Below are 19502 nucleotides of genomic sequence, written 5' to 3' on the forward strand. Positions count from 1 at the left end.
GAGTCAGATTCCCTTTGGTGCAAGGGGCGAAGATCTTGGCTTGGGCCCTGCCCCCATCATAATCAGATATTGGTAAATGTTAATTTGTTATTTTGTTATAGGTCAGAGATAAATGTTAATTTGTGATAGATCAGAGATAAACTGAGAGGAAACAAGATAGGAGGAAAAATATAGTGGTTTATGAATAATAAAGAAGCAAGCATTTATCAGGTACCTTACAAATATTATCTCATTTGAGACTCATAACAACCCTGGGGGGTATATGCTATTATTATCCCCATTTTACAGTTGAGAAAACTGAGGCAGACAGACATTAAGTGATTTGTCCAGGGTCACAAAGCTAGTAAGTATCTGATACCAAAAGGGAACTCAGGTCTTCCTCATTCCAGATACAGGGTTCTAACTACTGTGGCACTTAGTTGTATATAGAAAATAGGGAGCCAGGAATATGAACAGAAGGAACTGACTAGGGGGAAAAGCATAAGAGGATAAATAAAGTAGAGGGCTACATTAATCAACATGAGATCTGGAGGACAGTGGAGGAAAAAAAATAACTAGGTGAGATTTCTTGGTATAACGCCTAAGACCAGTAGGAAATGTAGAGAGCATGATGTAAGTAAATCCCTAACTTTTCTCTATTTTGGAATTGAAAAGAGAGGAAAAGGTTTAAGAGAGAAGGTCATGGTGTTGGAGGGTCTGAAAACACCATGGTAGTGCCCATGAAGAGAGGAGTGGATCATTGGTAATAGTAGATTAAAAAAAAAGGAAAAAAAGCCTCCCATTAAATATTTGCCTTTCACTGAGTGTAAATGTTCTTTTGGTGACACAAAGTTGGGGTGTATTTTTCATTGTGTTTCTGAGATTTATGTTTGCTCAGGCTTTCTTAAATACCCTCTCCCAGCAGAGAGGCTCCCAAAACAGGGAACTAGGATTAAGGAATTTCCACAAGACACACACTGGGTAAGAACAGGGATTTGAGTTTAGATAATGCATGATTTTGAGGGACTTTGCTTTGTCTTCTCAGAAATTGCCTAGATATTTAGGGGATGTGGTCAAGTTTCAGATATTTGGTCAAGTGTGGGGCCCCCATTAAAAGAACCATGAGAGGATTTCAGCTGTTTTTGAACAACAAAGTCATGGATGGGATAGAAAAAGTCCCTGGATTTCTGTCCTTCTCCATTGTTACAGCAAGTAGTTGTGTAGTAGAGCCATGTAACATTTGGGTGATGGGGATGTCTTTCTGACATCTCAACATGCATGTAAAAAAATGTTATTTGACTTCAATGTGTGAACAGTATACTTTTAACAGTAGTGAAACCAATCTGAAATGAAATAAATACACTAAGGGTAACATTGTATTTGACTTTTTGGAATTCATAAATGTGCTTGAGGAAAGCAAGAAACATGCACGTTTACATGCTATACCAATAATGTGTCCTTCAACTGTACAACATATGGCTTGTAGTCTGGGTTTTGCTGAATAAACACTTTCATCCAGGCAGCAGTTCAACTTCATCCTGCCTGCAGCAGATGGGAGGGCCTCCTCCAACCGTCTTAATGGTTCTGAATATGTAATTCTTGAGGAAAGAGTGTTTGGGATCATGCTATGCCCTAGAAAGCAAGACAGAGGCTCTATAAGAATTCAGGAAAAAGAGTTGGAGGTAGGAGGAATAATTTAGGGGAAGACTATGAAGGTGAACTTGAGCTACTTTGCTACTCCTTTTGTTAAGTTGGGAATACAAAAGAAAGTTGGTTCTTTTCTGTCTACTTCCTCTTCCAGACCCTTTTTTAATTTGTGTGTGTGTGTGTGTGTGTGTGTGTGTGTGTGTGTAGTAAGTGTTTCAAATGCCTTTCTTTCATTGATCATCCATTTATTTTCACCACTGAGAATTAGAAGGTATGTCATTTTGGGTTGCATCTTAAGCTCCTTTGCTTTTCTAAACATATTATTATTCCATTCCCTTCTATGGTTTGTGATGGGTGCAGAATAGTCTTGTGTTATTTGAATTTTCTCTTCTTTATATTTGAAGAGCTTGTTCTCTTGCAAAATTTGTTTCTCATTGGAATTACTAAATTTATGGAGTTTGAAGCATAGAGTTGTTTTTTTTTTCTGGAGGACATCTATAGATTCTTTCAATTGGCACTTTATTTTTTTGTATTCTGAAGTTCCTAGAAGGTATCTTGTATTGCATCTTGCATTGTGGTGTTCAGCTTTTTAACCTGTCATGTTCTTCTGGGACGCTTATGATTTTTTTTTGATGAGGCAATTGGGGTGAAGTAACTTGCCCAGGGTCAGACAGCTAGTAACTGTTAAGTGTCTGAGGCTGGATTTGAACTCAGGTCCTGCCTGACTCCAGGGCTGGTGCTCTATCCACTGTGCCACCTAGCTGCCCCTTTATGATTTTTAAGTTGTTTATACACATCTTGTTTTCTAGATTAATGTATTTTGCTTATAAAAACAACATGGGCTCTTCAATATTATTGCATTTTGTTTCTCTTCTTTTTTAGATTGTCCTTTACTTCAATATATTTGTACTCTCAATCAATTGTTCTCTCTTTTGCATCCTTGAAAATACTTGCCACTGTCAGTCAGTCAGTCAGTCAGTCATTAGGCCAACTAATAAACATTTATTAAGCATGCACTATGTGCTTACTAAGGCACTGTGCTAAATGTTGGGAATACAAAGAAAAGCAAAATACACTCCTTGCCCTCAAGCAATATAATGGAGGAGACAATAGGTAAAAACAATCTATATACAGGATATATAGGAAATAATCATCAGAGGAAAAGACTTCCTATAGAAGATGAGATTTTAATGGGTACTTGAAGAAAGCCAGGGAAAGCAGGAGGCAGAGATAAGGGGGAAGAGCATTTCAGGCATGGGGGAAAGCCAGGGAAACCATCCAGAGTCAGGAGATAGAGTATCTTGTGAGAGGAACAGCAAAGAGTCTGGTGTCATTGGATAGAAGAATATATAGTAGCAGTAGGAAGCCTATGTGTATGTAAGGTTTAAGAATAGAAAGCTGGGATTGGGGGGAGAGGGGCAGACTGGGTTATGAAGGGCTTTTTAACACCATAAAGAGGATTTAAAATTTGATCCTGGAGATGATAGGGAGCCACTGGAGTTTGAGTAGGGGTGTGACATGGTTGGACCTGGACTTCAGGAAAATCAGTTTAGCAGATGAGTAGAGGATGGACTTTGGTGAGGAAAAACTTGTGGCAGGCATACCAACTAGTAGTCTATTGCAATAGTCCAGATGTGATGAGATGAAGGCCTGTATCAGGGTGATAGCAGTATCAGAGGAGAGAAGGGCGCATATCCAAGAGATATTACAAAAAATTGACTGATTTGGACATGGAGTAGAGAATTAAAATATAGTGAGGAGTCAAGGATGATACATAGCTTGTGAGCCTGGGGGACTAGGAGGATAGTGTGTTAGTGTAGCAATAGTGTAATTAGTAAGGAGGAAGAGTTTGGGGAAAAGATAATGAATTCAGTTTTGGACATGCTGAATTTGAGATCTCTGGGATATTTAGTTGAGATGTTTAATAGTGAGTTAGAGATATGCAACTGGAGGTGAACAGAGAGGTTAAAACTGCGTTAGAGATCAAAATTGAATCCATGGGAGCAGACGAGATCACCAAGGAGTATAGAAGGAGAACCCTGTGAGATGCCCAAAATTAGGGGGCATGACCTATATAAAGATTTAGCAAAGGAGGCTAAGAAGGAGTGGTCAGATGGGTATCAAGAGTATCAACCATGAAAGAGTAGTATTTCAAAAACCTAGAAAGAAGACAGTGTCAAGAAGAGGGTGATCAGGAACGTCAAAAGCTATAGAGAGGTTAAGGAAGATGGGGACTGAGAAGAGGTCACTGTATTTGGCAATTAAGAGATCACTGGTAATTTTGGAGAGAACAGTTTCAGTTGAATGATGAGGTTGGAAGTGAGGTGATAGAGAGTGAGAGGAAGTTTTTCTATTTTGCTTACTATTTCTGTTGTGCAAGCCATAAATTCTACCATTTGTTTCCTTGTAGCTTTTGCTTTCATGTTTCTTATTTTTCTGTTGAATTATTTGGGAACATCTTTGTGTGCTTTCATGCTCTCTTGGGAATCCATATGGTTCTCTATATCATTAGATGTTGGTTTAATTTCCTTTATTCTCCAATAATTAGAGACATTTCTATTTGTTTAGATTTTTTAGTATCTATTTTAATATCTTCCCATTTCTGCTCTTAATTTTTAATTGAAGTTTCCTGAAATCTTTGTGATTTCAGTACCTTCCCTGGTTTATTTCTCTATTACTTAATCTTTGAATTCTTCCCCTGTGATAGTAGATCCCTCCAGGGGCTAGTCCTCAAAACTATCTCAGCTTCCTTCTAAGCTGGGGAATTCACTTTTTACCAGTTCCTGCCTCAAGTGCCTCAAGTGACTGTGACTTGGGAAGAGGGGCCTGGAGGAGAGAGGGGAGAGAAAGAACTGGCTTTAGTCCCCTTTCCCTCAGGTTTGGTGCAGCTCATTACATACATGCTTGTGTCCTGCCCCACTTCCCTCTGTTTTTGAGTTCTCTGAGTGCTGATGCAGGGCAGAGCATATTCTGCCTTCCTGTACTACCTTAAAAGTGGGTGGGTAGATTTGAGTCTGTTGCTTTTTGTCATAGAATGGTGGGGTGAGGTTAGCAGCAGAAATATGGTTGGCAAAGACTGCAGCAGCAAGGAATTTGCTGAGTGGATCCCAGAGCATAAGCTGGTGAGTCGGGTAGTATGCTTTTTCAAAGTGTGGTGGTTGGTAGGAGGAGGGCTGCTAAATTTGAGTATTAGGGATTATCCTTCTGTGGTGTTACTTCATAAGGCTGTTACTGTCTTGGTAGGGTCCTTGGTATCTTGGCTCGTGGAGACAACTTCAGTGGCTTTAACTCTTGTGTATAATTCCTACTTTGGGGAGCTTTTAAGAATTTGTGAGGATTGAAAAAAAGTCTAGTCTTCCATATTGTTCCTTCCAGACATGTGCTTTGCTACTACCACCCTTCAACAATCTCTCCTCCTTTGCAATTTATTCCATTAAACTATATCATCTTATCCAAAGAACTGTTGGGAATCATTTACCAATCATTAGGACACTATTTCATCTTCTTCATTGACTTCAACTCCAGTTTTACTGTATTCTTCATCAAGAGAGCTATCCTACTTTTAAGATTCAGGATTCTGAAGCCACCCTCTCTGATCAGTCTCCTTTTCTCCAATCTCTTCCACTGAACTGATTCTTCACCTTCAGCATGACCTCTGACCCCTCAATCCCTTCTTGTTCTTCCCTTCTCTGACTTCATTTCCAATATATTGTGGTACTGGACCTAGGTGGATGTTAGGATTGTGTGTTGAGAATGAGTGTTTCATATGTTTAGATCTTTACTAACCCTGGGAAATCATTAAGTTACTAAATAATTCAATACTTACATGGCTGCTATGTACAACACAGTGTAATACGTGCTTCAGAAAATACAAAAATAAGTGGAATTTCATTTTTCCCCTCAAAGTAGATTTTCTTAAATATGTAGCTCAATTGATCTAATTAATATGCCTGTTCCATCCAAAGTTGTAGATCCATTCAAATTTGTCTATACTATTTGACTCTCATGTATGTCATTCTGGAAAACTGCAATTGGGAGTCTGCCAGTGTGCTGGGGGCCTTCTTTGATTTTTCTTGCTATCAAGAGGATATCAATGGATCACATAAGCCTTTGGTCATCCCTTACTTTCACCATGGGACCAGCCATTTAGCTGCAATTTCCTTATGTATTCTAGTTTCCTTTATAACAAAAATGGTACCATTCAATTCCTTGAGTTCTATGTCTACTAATTGGTAATAGCTAAGTTATGAAAACTGTGACTGTTAATACCCCCTGACACCTACACAAGGCAGAATGCCATTTTATATATCTTTATTTCATGGGTTGCCATGGTCCAGTTGGGCAGCCCACTGGTGACAATCTCAATAAATATGGAAAGAGTTGATATAATTGTAAAAAAATTGACTGTTAGAATGATCCCCCCCCCCCCCAATTTAAATACCTGGAAAAGCTTTCAAATAAAATATATTTGTCATGGATCCTTTAGTATAATTTTTTTTGATCATAAATTTATATTTGTGCATACTGGTTATCTTTAAAGCAAGGCATACCAACATTTTAAAGGGACAGATTTCAGTGTAAGGGAGTCCAAAGTCCTGGACTGAGTCACACCTTTGCCTCTTCCATTGTGATTCTGGGCAATTCAATTCACTTTAATGAACCTCCCATTTTCCCCATTTGCAAAAAGAGAATACTTATGCTAACACATAGGGTGGTAAGGTTTGGAAGAATGAAACAATGTGAGTAAAGTACTTTGTAAATGTAAACAATTTTTGTCATTTTAAACGTTAAGGACTTCACTTTGAGTCTAGGTTTGGTCTAAAAAAAATTTGAAACATTTGTAAGATAAGTTCTCATGAAGGTAAGTTTGTGAACAAGTCAAGGTCGAGCAAAATACATTCTTAATTAATTTGTTATATGATTTATAGTTTGATTTTAAGCAAATAGAGAATCCCAATAAAACATTATTATTAACTCTGAGGCATTCTTTTTGGTAGGGTGTACATAGGGAATATTTTGTTTGACTACGCAAATTTTCAACCAGGCTTCAATTTTTCCTCATGGGTGAGAACGGCGTTTGGCATGTGAGAAAGAGAAGGCAGATCTCCATGAAAAATAAAATAAACTCTAATTAAAAAAGAAAGGAAATAGTCCTCCGAAACATAGGAGCTTCAAATTCATTCTTGTGGATTCTCTAAATCAAACCTTTTCAACTTTTCCAAGGCTACACACACACACACACACACACACACTAAATATACCAGGATTCATTCATCTGGAAGTGTGATTGGAAACTGTACTAAATGAGAATTTTAAAGCTATGAAATTGTTGAGGTCAGACAGCCTTTTGCATTGGATTTTATTTTTAGACAGACTATAAGTTCAAGGAAAACCTTCCACTCAGGATTAGTTGTGCTGGTAGACCATTATTCCATAAAAGCAGAGCCCCCTTTTTATGCTTCAGGAGAAGAGCTGAACAGGACAGAAGATGAATTTCAGTGGACCTGTAATTCTCATTGTTGGTTTAAGGATCACCCCCCCCCCACTTTCTATGGCAACAGAGGATCTGTATTCCAGTCACATTGTCGGAAAGGGTCGTTTTCCTCAACATGAAAAACGGGCTTCTACAAAAGATAGTACTAAATAAAAATTTTGTAATGTTAAAAAAAAGTATACATCTGAAGGAGATTAGGAATAAACCCTAAAAGTGAAATCTAACATAATGAGATGGTTTTGTTGTTGTTTTGCCATCCTTTAATAAATAAAATACCTCACAGTGACCTAGGCACAGAATTGAAAACTTGTGGTACCCAAAATAAATAAAAATAGCTTACCTACTAAGATTAGAAATCAAGACATCAAGGCTTGATCTAGCTAATAAGATTGACAAATGTTAAGAAAATGGGATGCTTTGCAGGGAGATGTTAATACAGTGTATATAATTTACCTTCCTACACTCTAACGGCATTGATTTTTCTGCTGTTTCATTTGCTTAAAAAAATGAAAATTTCATTCCCCCGGAATACTGGAGAATTTAACTGTTGCCAAATTGCATGCAGTGATACAGTCTAATTTATTTGTAAATAAATTACTGACACAGCAAATAAATGTTAACTCTAGAAGCATCTAATGTACCACACCACGCAATTGTAGAATTATTTACATGATCAGGATTGAGGTAAAGTGATTTATTTTGTTTTTAGTTTATTTATAGAAAAAGAAAATTCCTTATTTTTTTTTAATGAAGGAACCCTTCTCCCTCTTCAAATGATGAGCCAATCTACTTAGACTATTTTCCACGTCAATGAAAGGACTTACCTTTTCCCACCTAAATGCGGATAATTATATCCTTCATGTTTACCTCCTCCTAATTTTAATTACATTTAAGTGCACAGACTCTGGATGGTGATGGCCACTTCTGAGGTACAAATTCCTGTCTAAAACCCTGCTCCGATTTTGCAATTAATCCGGTTCTTCCTAGAATTTGAGGGAAATAGGAACGTTTCGATAGTGCAAGAAGGGGGCGCCAAAATGCTGCAAATGGAAGTTCCGAGTCCTGAACACTGAAGCCTTTTATCCCAAAGTAAATTTCGCTTTAATCAAATTTAACAGCTGTTAATTCAAAGTTTTCCTCCCTTTCCTTTTTTTATTTCCTTTTTTCCAAAACGGAAGCCAGGTGTGCAGTACTTCCCAACATGCTGTATTTGGGAGATTAATTGGTGTGTCGGTTTTACATACTCGTGGCAGTTTTTTGCCAGCATTAACTTGCCACAATTTGTCGGGTTGGAAACGCGCGGTTCTTAGCTGGACAGCTGCTAGATGCCTCGAAATAATCCCTTCGTTTGAGGCGTGGCTGCCCCTACCTCCTTTTTCTTTTCAGACCCCGCTTCCTTGGCTTTCTTCTTCTCGCCTTTCTCTTGTTTTCCTAATACCCCGTGCCTCTGGTCTGGGGGGCGCCGGGGGCTAAGCTGAAGCATTCTCTTTCCAACCCACGGTCCAGGCACTTGCGCGCGTTTAGCCAACGGGCTTCTCGACCTTTCTTTATCTCCCCTGAAGTTGGGAGAGCCACGCTGCCGAGCCTCTAGCCTTCTGGGTGGTGCGGAGCTAAGACCACCTCGTCTACAGAAGAGAAGAAAAGGAATGTTTACTGCCGTTGTGGTCTCACATCTCGTGGACTTCAGTCCCTCGGGTTGAGGGAACAATAACCTTCCAGTAGCCCCCCCAAACACCAGTGTCTTCCCACGCAGAGGATTTCTGGCAATAGCGAGGGGGAAGAAGCCTCATCTCCCGAATGCTAGGATCCCCCTAATTGGTATCGCCGTTTGAAAAGGTTAGCTGCTGGCAAGCAAGGTACACTTATGGACCCTGGGTCCCAGAGCTCTTAGCACCTCTCCTTAAAACGTTGGGTCTCGACGCCCCCTTAAGACTGGGTGTGAGCGGGAGCGGAGTCTTTCCAATAAATAAAGCAATCAGAGCGGGAGGGGAGGTGGGGAGGGGGGGGCAAACACACTCAGAGCTGGCGTGGCTTTTGAACTACCCATAGACTGTTACCAAGAGGCGAAGGGGGAGGGGAGGCAGGCGGGGAAGAGGGAGGGAACGAGGGAGGGGGGAAGGGAAGGAGGGAGGCAGGCGAGGGGAGGGAGAATGAGAAATGCAGAGGCAGCAGCGGCGGCGGCGGCAGTAGCAGCGGCGGCATTGCTCCAATAGGCTCCCCTCGCTCCAGTCTGCTCTCGAGCCCGGGAGAGACATCGCGCCACCCAGCCCCAGCCGAGCGGACCCTAAGCTCCCTGAGGCTCCCTTGGTGACACCAGGGCGCACCGCACAGACACCGAGGGGGCGGAAAGGAGAATAAATCCAGGTAAGGAGGAGCATCTCCTTTCTACCATTTACACATCGCATACAAGGGGAAGCATTGCTTTGGAGCCCCTTTGCCTCCTTTCCTCCTTTCCCACCCTCCCCCAGCCCCTTCTTTCTTTCCCCCGGAGCAGGAAGGTGGGGGGGCTGAATTTGAGGGAGTGGAATGGGGGAAACGCCTCCACATTCAAACCGAGGAGCCGCCTGGCTGGGCTCAGGGCGAGCCTCTGGCTTTCTGTAAGGAGAGAGCTATGAATTAATGCGAGGCTTCCAATTGAATCGAAATAATTGCTCAAAGTTTGCTCTATTTCTAAAGATAGGGAGGCAAGGATTGGGCTGGGAGTGATTAAGGTGGGGGGCGTAGTGGTTGGAGAGCATAGCTAAGGAGGGAAGCTATTGAACATAAAAAATACACAGACACACACACACACGCCTTAACTTGGGAGGAGAGCAGCTTTTTTTTGAGGGTTTAAAAGAAACGTTAGTGGAGCTAATTAAACCACGAAGAAAATGCTTCATGCTAGGGATATGCCAGAGAGAAAAGATGGAGGGGCTCGAGTGGGGGTGGGGATAAGGATGGGGTGGGGTGGGGGTGGGGAGGAGGAAGGGAGAAGAAATAGGGGATCTCTTGGTACCTTAACCAGAAGGGAGATGGGAATAGGGTGCTGCTTTTAGAAACTGGCTGTATTTACCTGTGGCAGTTTTAGGATCTTTGAGTTTGCAAGATGGCATGAGAGATCGGCATTAAAACAAGAATCTGAAAACAAATGCTTAGCCACTCATAGCTGTAGCCTTCAACATGGCAATGTTATTTTTCCACTAACCTATTGTGGTTGTTGGACAATTAGTTTATGCTTCCTAGTGTTCAGTAAAGGTTCTTCGTGTTTTTAATTCAGTGACTGGTCATTGGTGTATCTGCTTGGAATTGACAACATGCTAGCTGCACGGAAACGGGGCTTAATCCCACTGTGGTCAACGCTTTACGCAAATGTTTGAGGTTTAGCGGCTTGTGCCTAAACTGAGCTAACGCTGCAACCAGACTCCGGTTCCCGCCCTCCTTGCCCTCCCTTCATTCTCCCTCCACCAAACCTCCTCCTCCCGCCCCCCAACCAAATTCGCAGAGCTGGTTGACTTTTATCGCATTTCTTAATTGCAAGCAAACTGCCTGGCTCGGAAACTCAGTTTTTCCATGAATATTCATCGAATGCCTATCCCTGTGCTACCATAAAGATTTCAGCCTTGAAACTACATGGACTCTGCCTTGTCCATGTACATTTTTCCTGCACTGAATCAAACAGCATCTGTACATTTTTAGAATAATCTCTATGAATGCTATGACCCTATTTCCCCAGAAGCTTCTTCCCAGATGTTTAGTTTGTTGAGTGAACATTCAAACATCAATGTCTCTCTTGTATGCCGGGTTGAATCTTCCCCAAGATACTGCTGTTCTTGCTAATAGACCAGTACTGCGGTGAAAATGAATGAAACTGGACTGTAATTACCTATTCCTTTGTCTTTGCCTCACGCATGCGCCAGAGAGCTGGGTGTGGAGAGGGACATAGGCAGCTTGATCTCTCCATCACTAACCAACCTCGTATCAGAAGGTGGAACAAAGGCCTAAAATGTTGCATTAGACCCATGGATGTAATGGCAGATCTTTGGGGGAAGGAGGGGAACGTTCTTTTCCTACAGGATATCATCTCTTGTTTTCTTAATGATAAATGTGACAATGTTAATAATTCTTTAAAAATTCTTAAAAATTCTTTAAATTCTTTAAAAATCCAACTATATCCCCAAAATATTAAAGGCCAGATTCACTGTATCCTGATTTTTCTACATTTATTAATAAATGACAGCTTCCCTACCCCAGTACTTTATTACAAGTAAAGGTACTACTTATTAGTATCTCTTCATCCTTTGTCCTCCACACGTGATTTTCTATTGGATCATTTGATTAAATCAGATCTGCTGACCATGAAGTGATCTGGGTGTTGCCTCTGGCATCACTGCTTAGGGAAGTTTACTACTGGAAATCACACTAACAAGATGGCCTTCAACATCTAGTGAAGAGAAAATGGTTACCTTTTAGAACATGTAGTTTAAGCCTTTCTGTTTTGATTTCATTTCCACATTATTGATAGGCAGAGTTCTTAAAGAATGGCAAAATGGAAATGCTAATTGACTGTGGAGACATTTGGAATGAGGGTAATTGTTCCTATAAGGTTCCATAGTGTCAGCAAGCAGTATGGCCCAAATCAAATTACATTACAAATCACACTTCACCAGATTCTTAAAATTTATTCTAGCTTTAGGCTTCTACATTTTTGTCACATATTAAATAGATGCATTTTAGTGTGCTTACAAATGAAAGATTTAAATTTTCTCATATAATGGTGGTATCTTGATTATGAAGTTTTTATACATCTAAACCCTAGTAATCTTTCACAGCTATAAAATGTAGCTGGATGGATTAACATAGAACTTGCTTATAGTATTTGATTATATTGTTTCTCTGACCCAAAATTTCAGTGTTCACCAGACCTTTCATATATAAGGTCAGGTCACATGTCATTTAGGTTGTTCTGAGAAGGAAAAAAGGAAGCCCAATTGCTCCTCCACTTTACTGTCAGATATTTGGGAGGGCCTCTGAAGATTGGAAGGGTGGGGTGAGTTTTGTTTTTTTGTTCTTTCACAAAGTCCTAAATTCAGTGAATCTTGGATTTTAAAATAACCTTTTTGTTCATTTTAATTGACCAACTACTTTATTTTCCCTTTCAATGTCCTTATTGCTTTTAGTTTTTACGACTCCTCTGCAAGGAAAAGGAGTTGAAATGGAGACAACCATCAGTATATATAATAGGCAATTTTTAATATTTTGCTAGTGATATAAGATTGAAAAATTTATCCTTGTGCTTTTGCTATGGATTTTGAAGTAGATAATTATTTTCCAGATACATCTGAATATTTTAGGTAGTTTTGTCTATCAAACCAAGATGACGTGGTCAAATTCAACTTCTGACACATATTGGCGGTGGACCTCTGGGAAAATCACAGAACATCTCTGTGCCCTGGGAGGCTCTTTAAGACTATAGAGTCAGAGGAAGGCGATGACCTGCATTAGTGGATGGAGATTGTTCAAATCAGTCCTATACCAGATGAAATAACAGTTTTTGTGATTGCCTCAAAGTTGAGACTTGGGGCTCTGTATCAAAGGCACTTAACTTTAAATTGGAACGTTTGGGGGTGGTAGTGGTGGTAGTGATTATTTTACAGAACAAACAATGTCTAAAAATGATATATATTGTCTCTCCAGTTTTTATTTCAGATAAACCACAATTCATGGTCAAGATAAAGTGTGCCAATACTGGGGACAAGTCTGACTTTTGGGGAGGAGGGAATTATCTCTGTAAACACAATAGATGATTTTGTAATGTGTAGTATTTGTATCTAACTGCATGATCCAATTTGTATGAACTTGAACTTATGATTTAGTAATTACTTTTTGTGAAAATAAAGTTTATTTTATGACTTAAAACCCATCTACCCTAGGATGTTGTGTTGCAGTATTTTCATGCTGCTTTTGGGCTGTGTTTTCTTAAAAGCTTTTTTTCTTATAGCTTAAAAAAGGGGGCTATCCAGTCTGCTAGTGTGCCATACCCCTTAAGAAATGGGACCCATTGAAAATGTGAACCTACTTCCCATTTAAAAAACACAATAATGTTACTTTTAGAAACTTAAAAAAAGAGAGATTCATAATAATTGCTATTAAACTAGGTGAATGAGTGGGATAAGTAATGTTTGTAAAAGAAAGGATTTTTAAAATTGGCCCCATTCCATAGTTAGGCCTTCACGTGACATTCAGATATAAATAATGTATATATGTATTATATGTATAAAATATGTACATTATATACACATGTGTATGTATATATACACACACATCAACTAAAAGAAATTGCTTAAGTATATAATAACTCAGGCTAACCCCAGATTTTTTTTCAGAAGGAATATATTGATTTAAATCCTTTCTGGGACTCTCTAATCTGTGGTACAAACCTTATTAATTTACCTCCCCATCGAACAAGATTATCATTTACTTAATGGTAGCCTCACCTAGTGAAACTAGAGCGCAAACAGTTCAGAAATAATCTTAAATATGTGGATGAGCTTGTACTGCCTTCGGACATGCATGAGATATCTTTGATCTTGGCTGTGAATAGTTGGTAAACCTTCGACTTTATTAAGTCAAGCTCAGGGCACAGCTTGCTTGCTGGGCCTTAGCTCTGGAAAACAGGGTGTCTCTTAATAGTATCTTGACAAGTCACACATTTTATTGTGTCTGAATTTAGACGAGGTAATATGCATTCTCCTTTGGCTCAGTTATGGCAAGCTTCTGGAAATGTGTAGCTGGGGAATGGCCTTTTCTCATTCTAATTCTGTTGGAGACTACCTTGGGTAAATTTCTTTGACACATTTGTTCTGTTAAGATATCACTCTTGAAATTCTATTATTAAGATAGTCATTACAAGTTATGTAGTAACAAAGTTACTGCACCCTCAGGAGGTATCCTATTTTGTCTTTAATTCTCCATACTTGAAGAAGAAAAATTTTATCCAAACAAGTTGGAGAGCTGGTAAGATGCTTTTATTACTGTCTATTTTCTAGCATGGTTCTGTGCTCACAACAAGACGCTTAATAAATGTTTGTCAAGGATGTGTTGATGTTGGAGAATAAGCATAGGTAGAGTGTTTCAAAGGAGCACAGTTCACACTCAGACATGCAACATTCTTGGATTTATGACATCTGTCTTATTGGTTTTTTCTCACTGGAAGCCAGAATGATTAGAAATTTTGCAAAATGTCTCTGCTTATGTGTGTTTCCTTCCTTGATGCCCTAAAGATTTGACTAACTCTACCCTAAAAGCAGCTACTTTCTTGAACATAACATAGGCTGCAGAAACACAAGAAACTGATTCGGACAAGCCAAAGCAATCAGTGGCAATGGGATTGGAATGAGGAGAGAAATCTAGGAATAAATTCCTCAAAGCATTAGAGATTTAGAAATGGAAACCATCTGCAGCTCAACAGGGGTTCAGTGCAAAAGGAAACTCTTTTCAAGATAATAATCAGAAAATGTTGTTCAGTGGTGAATGAAAAGTGCTTAGGGAGCATATCTCCCATATCATTTTAGAATTTCATAGATTTGCTCTTTGATTGATTTTTGATCCTTGTTTGGACTAGTAAGGCACTGAAATTCATTGAACTTACTGAATTCCAGTGGTTTTATGAATGTCTGCTCTTAAGACTTTTCTTTCTTTAGAAAATATTGCTGCAATTTTTTTTAATGAAGTGATAGTGGGGGTGGAAAGGGGTAAAAGGCTTATGATTTATGAATGTAGACATCCTATAACCGAATTCTATATTTCTAATGTCACATTTTCATTAATCTTGTAAAAGTTGTGCATATTTATTTGTTTACCATAATAGATACCGTAACTCATTTTCCTTTTGGGGATAGGCTCACGCATCTCTGTGAATGCAATCCTTGTACCTGTGAGGAAATAGATCATTCTAAAGAGTGGCAATATGGTCTGATTGCTAGAAAATCCTTTTAAGCCCTTGTGTTGCTGTGAAAAAGATGGGTAGGTGGTCTCTTCCATAGTTTTTTTTTAATCTCTAAATTAGGGGAACCTAATGGAGCTCATAGGATGGCATTTAGATTTGGGGAACAAGCTATTTGTCTAGTTTGCCCAAAACTTAAGAGTATATGAAGAATTATAATGTGAAATTAGCCTGGAAAATTAGAGTGAAGCTAGATTGTTGAGGGATTTAAATGCCAGGCTGAGGGTCTTTTATTTTAAGTGGCCACTGAAGGTTTCTGAGGAGGGAGGGGGACATGGTCAGATCTATTCTTTAGAGCAGATTATTTTCTTCATTGGAATGGAGCAGGAGGAGACTAGAGGCAAGGAAGTTAGTTAGGATGCAGTTAGAATTTGTGATTCTTGAGATAGATCATCCTACTTACCAGGATGAAGGGAAACCCATATTAGATTAATAACTGATTGATTATTTAATTCATTTAGGCCCCTGGAATTAATTGGTTAACTTCATTGCTGAGAGAGTCAGAAGTGCTCATCAGAAGCTGTAGTAATGCCAGTAAGAGTCGATAAACCAATCTGGATTTATAAATTCTGCTTAAATTGACACTGACAGCATTTCTGGCCCTATCCAAACTATGAATAATCTTGAAGATGATTTTTTTTCTGCCTTCGATTTCTTCCTCTGAATTTATGTTTCTACTTACCTATCTTTCATTCTGTATCACTGTTTGAATTTTTGTCTGCTTATCAATGGCACAGAGATATTATGCCTGTTGGTTCTCAGTGATTTCTACCTAGTAAGATGGTGGTTCTTTTTTAGTGTCCAGAGGAAAGATCCTTTGGGTCTGATATAGAAAATGAACAAGATTCTGTACGGGTCTTAAAATGAAGGCTCATACTTTAATTCCTTATTCATTTGCTTCTTCATATTTTTTAGTTTGGGTAAGATGTTAGAAGGTGGGTGGGTGCAGGGGGTGCAGGAGCAGTTAACCGTATTGCAATGATGCCACTTTTGGGCACTTAAGGCTATTGTTACTAGTATATCACCACTTATATAGAATTCTGTGTTGGGTACAAGGAAATTTATGCTTAGAGACATGGTATAACTAGTCAATAGTAGGCTCAGCACTAAAACTCTTGTTATCCTGGCTAAGTCCCTTGCTTTCCAACTTTACAACATTATCTCTCATTAGCACTTGCTTCCTTTTTTTGCCCTTGGTGGGTGCTTAAAAAATGCTAAGTGGGGGCACTCTGGGTAAAAGAGAGTACTTAACTCTTGTTTAGACCAAAAACTAACCACTTATGTAAAAGCTCTGAGCTTTGGCTTTTCCTAGCCAGGAGGTCTTTGTCTACAGTTCGTTAGTAACAATTTTTTTCTTCCCTGCTTTGTGGATTAAGGGGGGAAAGTTGATCACATCTTTGGTATTTCAGATATTTTGGGTAGGTCTTTTGAAATCAGTCTTCACATTTTTGGCATTTGAGGGCAGGTGATGCTGAGTGCAGACTGACCTAATAATTCCCCAGTTTTACTTGTTTATCTTGTGTCAAGCCAAAAGGTTTTTGTCATATGCATGTCTTAGGTGCTCCAGCAAATTATATGGAGAGGTTTAGATGGTGAGGGCATACTTGTTAAATATTACGAAGTTTTACAAGCTAATTTACTTCTTTCCCACAGAGGTTCATCAGCCTTGTGAAAAGCCTTGGAGCATACTTTAGAGGTGATTTTGCATTTCTGAAGCTCATAGTTTTTAAAATTTTATAGGAAAATGAGAGTTTTTAGATGAGCTGTTTAAAGAAGGGAAACTAGAACTGTTTTGTGTTTATTTTATGTGAACTCCAAGTGAGACAGCTAATTTTTGACTTTGTAGCCTATATCCCTTTTACCTATATAATCTCATCTAAATAGATATTGTTCATTATCAAATTGAAACAGTATTAAGTCTCCATGTATAATACCCTCTCAATTAGTGTATCTGTGACTCATACATAGCCAGTTACTTAACCTCCCAGCCTCAGTTTCCTCATCTAATAGCACCTACCTCATAGAATTGTAAAGATCAAATGAATTCACTTGTAAAGTGATTTGTAGATCTTAAAATACCATAAAATGTTAGCTGTAATTATGAGTGTGTGCATAATAGTATAGATGTTATATAAATTGGGTTGAAAGAAGTTAAATAAATGCCAGCAGATGAGTATGAAACTGGATACTCCATTTGCCATACAAAAATAGCAAATACCAGTTTGGACCCAATGTCTTCTTGCCCGTCTTCCATTTTTCTCCCAGCACAGGAGGAGGAGATGAATCTGCTTTAAACAACTGCATTCTTTTTTTCTCCTTAAACTCCCAGATCCTGTAAGTGGCATTATGTGCTGGTAATTCTCCAAATAAGCACATGTAGTAACCCCAAGAAGAATGTCTCCTATGCAATGACGACTGCTTTTGAAGAATGTCATAAAGACCAGCAGGGGCATTTCTTGCTGTTGAGTCAGGTTAGAAAAGATCCAGGTATTGAATTACTGAGAAAATGTTTACTTTTGACTCATTAGCAGACACATTTACAGAAAAGTTATCATAAATATGGTATAATTGGTTCACAGGTGAAACCAGTGTTATAATGGTAGCGTACTGGCTAAAAATATTAATATCGTCCATTATGGAGTTGGAATGAATTTTAGAGAAAATTTAACCCAACTCCTTTTGCAGATGAAGTGATTGAAGGTCCAAAGAAATTAGATGACCCACAGTTAGGTATTGGTGAAGACCCTAGACCTATATTGAATGCCACCTTTTGATACCTTCCTACATATAGTGAAAAAACTGGGAAATCTTAAGTCTGCCCTACTCATTGTCCCGCTACATATAGACCTTGTAGTTTCTGGCCATCTATGTTACTGACTTTGTCATTCTATCTTGCCTTGCTCAGTAACCTTCCCTTTTCAATGGTTGAAAATCTACTCACCTTTTAAAATACAACTCAAGGTCTAGATCTTAGAATTCATTTGAATAAATGTTAAGTGGCTGCTACCATGTGTGCTGTATCATTCAAATTGCTTTACATTCTTCTGAGTGGGAATAGATCTCTAGTCTGGGAAGGGAGGGAACAAACATTTGTTCAGTGCCTAAGGTGTCACCTAGCTAAGCACAAGCAACTTTACAAATGTTAACTATTGTTTCCCAAAACCCTGGGAAGTAGGTGCTATATCGCCCATTATACAGTTTTCCCCATTTTACACTTGAGGAAACTTGAGGCAGAAGTGGAATGACTTGCCCCTGGTCACACAAGTGCTAAGTGTATGTGCTTTAGGAAAATTTGAGGAGGTAGAGAAGACCTTCAGGCAGGCTAGAATCAAGAAAAGCTTCACCAAGGAGACACTACCTGTGCTGATACTTAAAGTATGGAGGATCCTCAGAGGCCAAAATGAGGAAAGGAGTAAGTGTGGCATTGAGTTCTGGCAATAGCCTGAGTATGCCAGTTTAGCTGGAAACCATATAGAGTATGTTAAGTGATGTGAATTAAGATTGCAAAATTAGGATGCCGCCAGAATGTGTGGAAGGTCTTTAATATCCAATCTATGGAGTTTATTTTAGGAGCAATAGGGAGCCACTAATGGTTTTTGAGCAGGGTAGTGACTTTGTAAGATCTTTGCTATAAGATTTTTTTGGCAGCTTTCAGTATATTGTATTGGAAAAAGGAGAAATGAGAGGCCTGGAGACCAGTTAGGCTGTGAAGGTGGGGCCTAGAATCTTAAGATTTAGGACAAGAAAGGATACTTTAGAACACCTAATACATTTCTTTCATCTTAAAGATTAGAGAGGCAGCTAGGTGGCGTAGTGGATAGAGCACCAGCCTTGGAGTCAGGAGGACCTGAATTCAAATGTGGCTTCAAACACATAACACTTAATAGCTGTGTGACCCTGGGCAAGTCACTTAACCCCATTGCCTAGCCAGAAAAAAAGATTAGAAAACAGAAGACAACCTAAGAGATGAAGTTAAAACAATTTAAAGTTGGTAGAGTTATTACTTGTCTAAGGTCACACAGCTAGGATAACATGATAATTGGGTCATACATTAAGAACTCATCCAATGTGACTTCATTTTATAAATGTAAACTCAGTCTCACAGATTAAGTGCCTTGCCTAAGATCACACCTACACTCATTATCTTTACCACTAATTTGACATTTATCCCTTATATCCCTCAATTGAAGTTCTTTTCCCCATATCAATGTACCTAACTAAATTCTTAATTTCTAATTTATAATGCATATCAGCTGTATAGGAGTTTGAGGAGAGGGTGTGTGTGTGTGTGTGTGTGTGTGTGTGTGTGTGTGTGTGTGTATTTTTTCAAGTTCTACTCTTTTCCTTTTAAAAATAATACAGCAAAGATGAAGAGGTTGAGGAGTGGGGCTGGCTAGATGA

The 19502-nt window shown here is 39.0% G+C and overlaps 1 protein-coding gene across 2 annotated transcripts in view; it reads left to right on the forward strand.

The window, feature by feature from the left end:
* Positions 1–4661: 4661 nt before the first annotated feature.
* The window catches only part of BASP1 (brain abundant membrane attached signal protein 1), an 85304-nt gene continuing 70463 nt past the window's right edge, over positions 4662–19502 (forward strand). Inside the window, exon 1 of one of the 2 annotated variants that reach the window (XM_078153322.1) lies at positions 4662–4748. The gene's annotated coding sequence lies outside the window, so the exon portion shown is untranslated. Of the gene's footprint in view, positions 4749–9271; positions 9485–19502 lie in introns of those variants that run through there. The other variant, XM_021008639.2, reaches the window with a different exon arrangement.

This window comes from Phascolarctos cinereus, unplaced genomic scaffold (assembly GCF_003287225.1).
Source record: "Phascolarctos cinereus isolate Bilbo 61053 unplaced genomic scaffold, phaCin_HiC Scaffold_4;HRSCAF=312, whole genome shotgun sequence".
Classification (NCBI taxonomy): Eukaryota; Metazoa; Chordata; class Mammalia; order Diprotodontia; family Phascolarctidae; genus Phascolarctos; species Phascolarctos cinereus.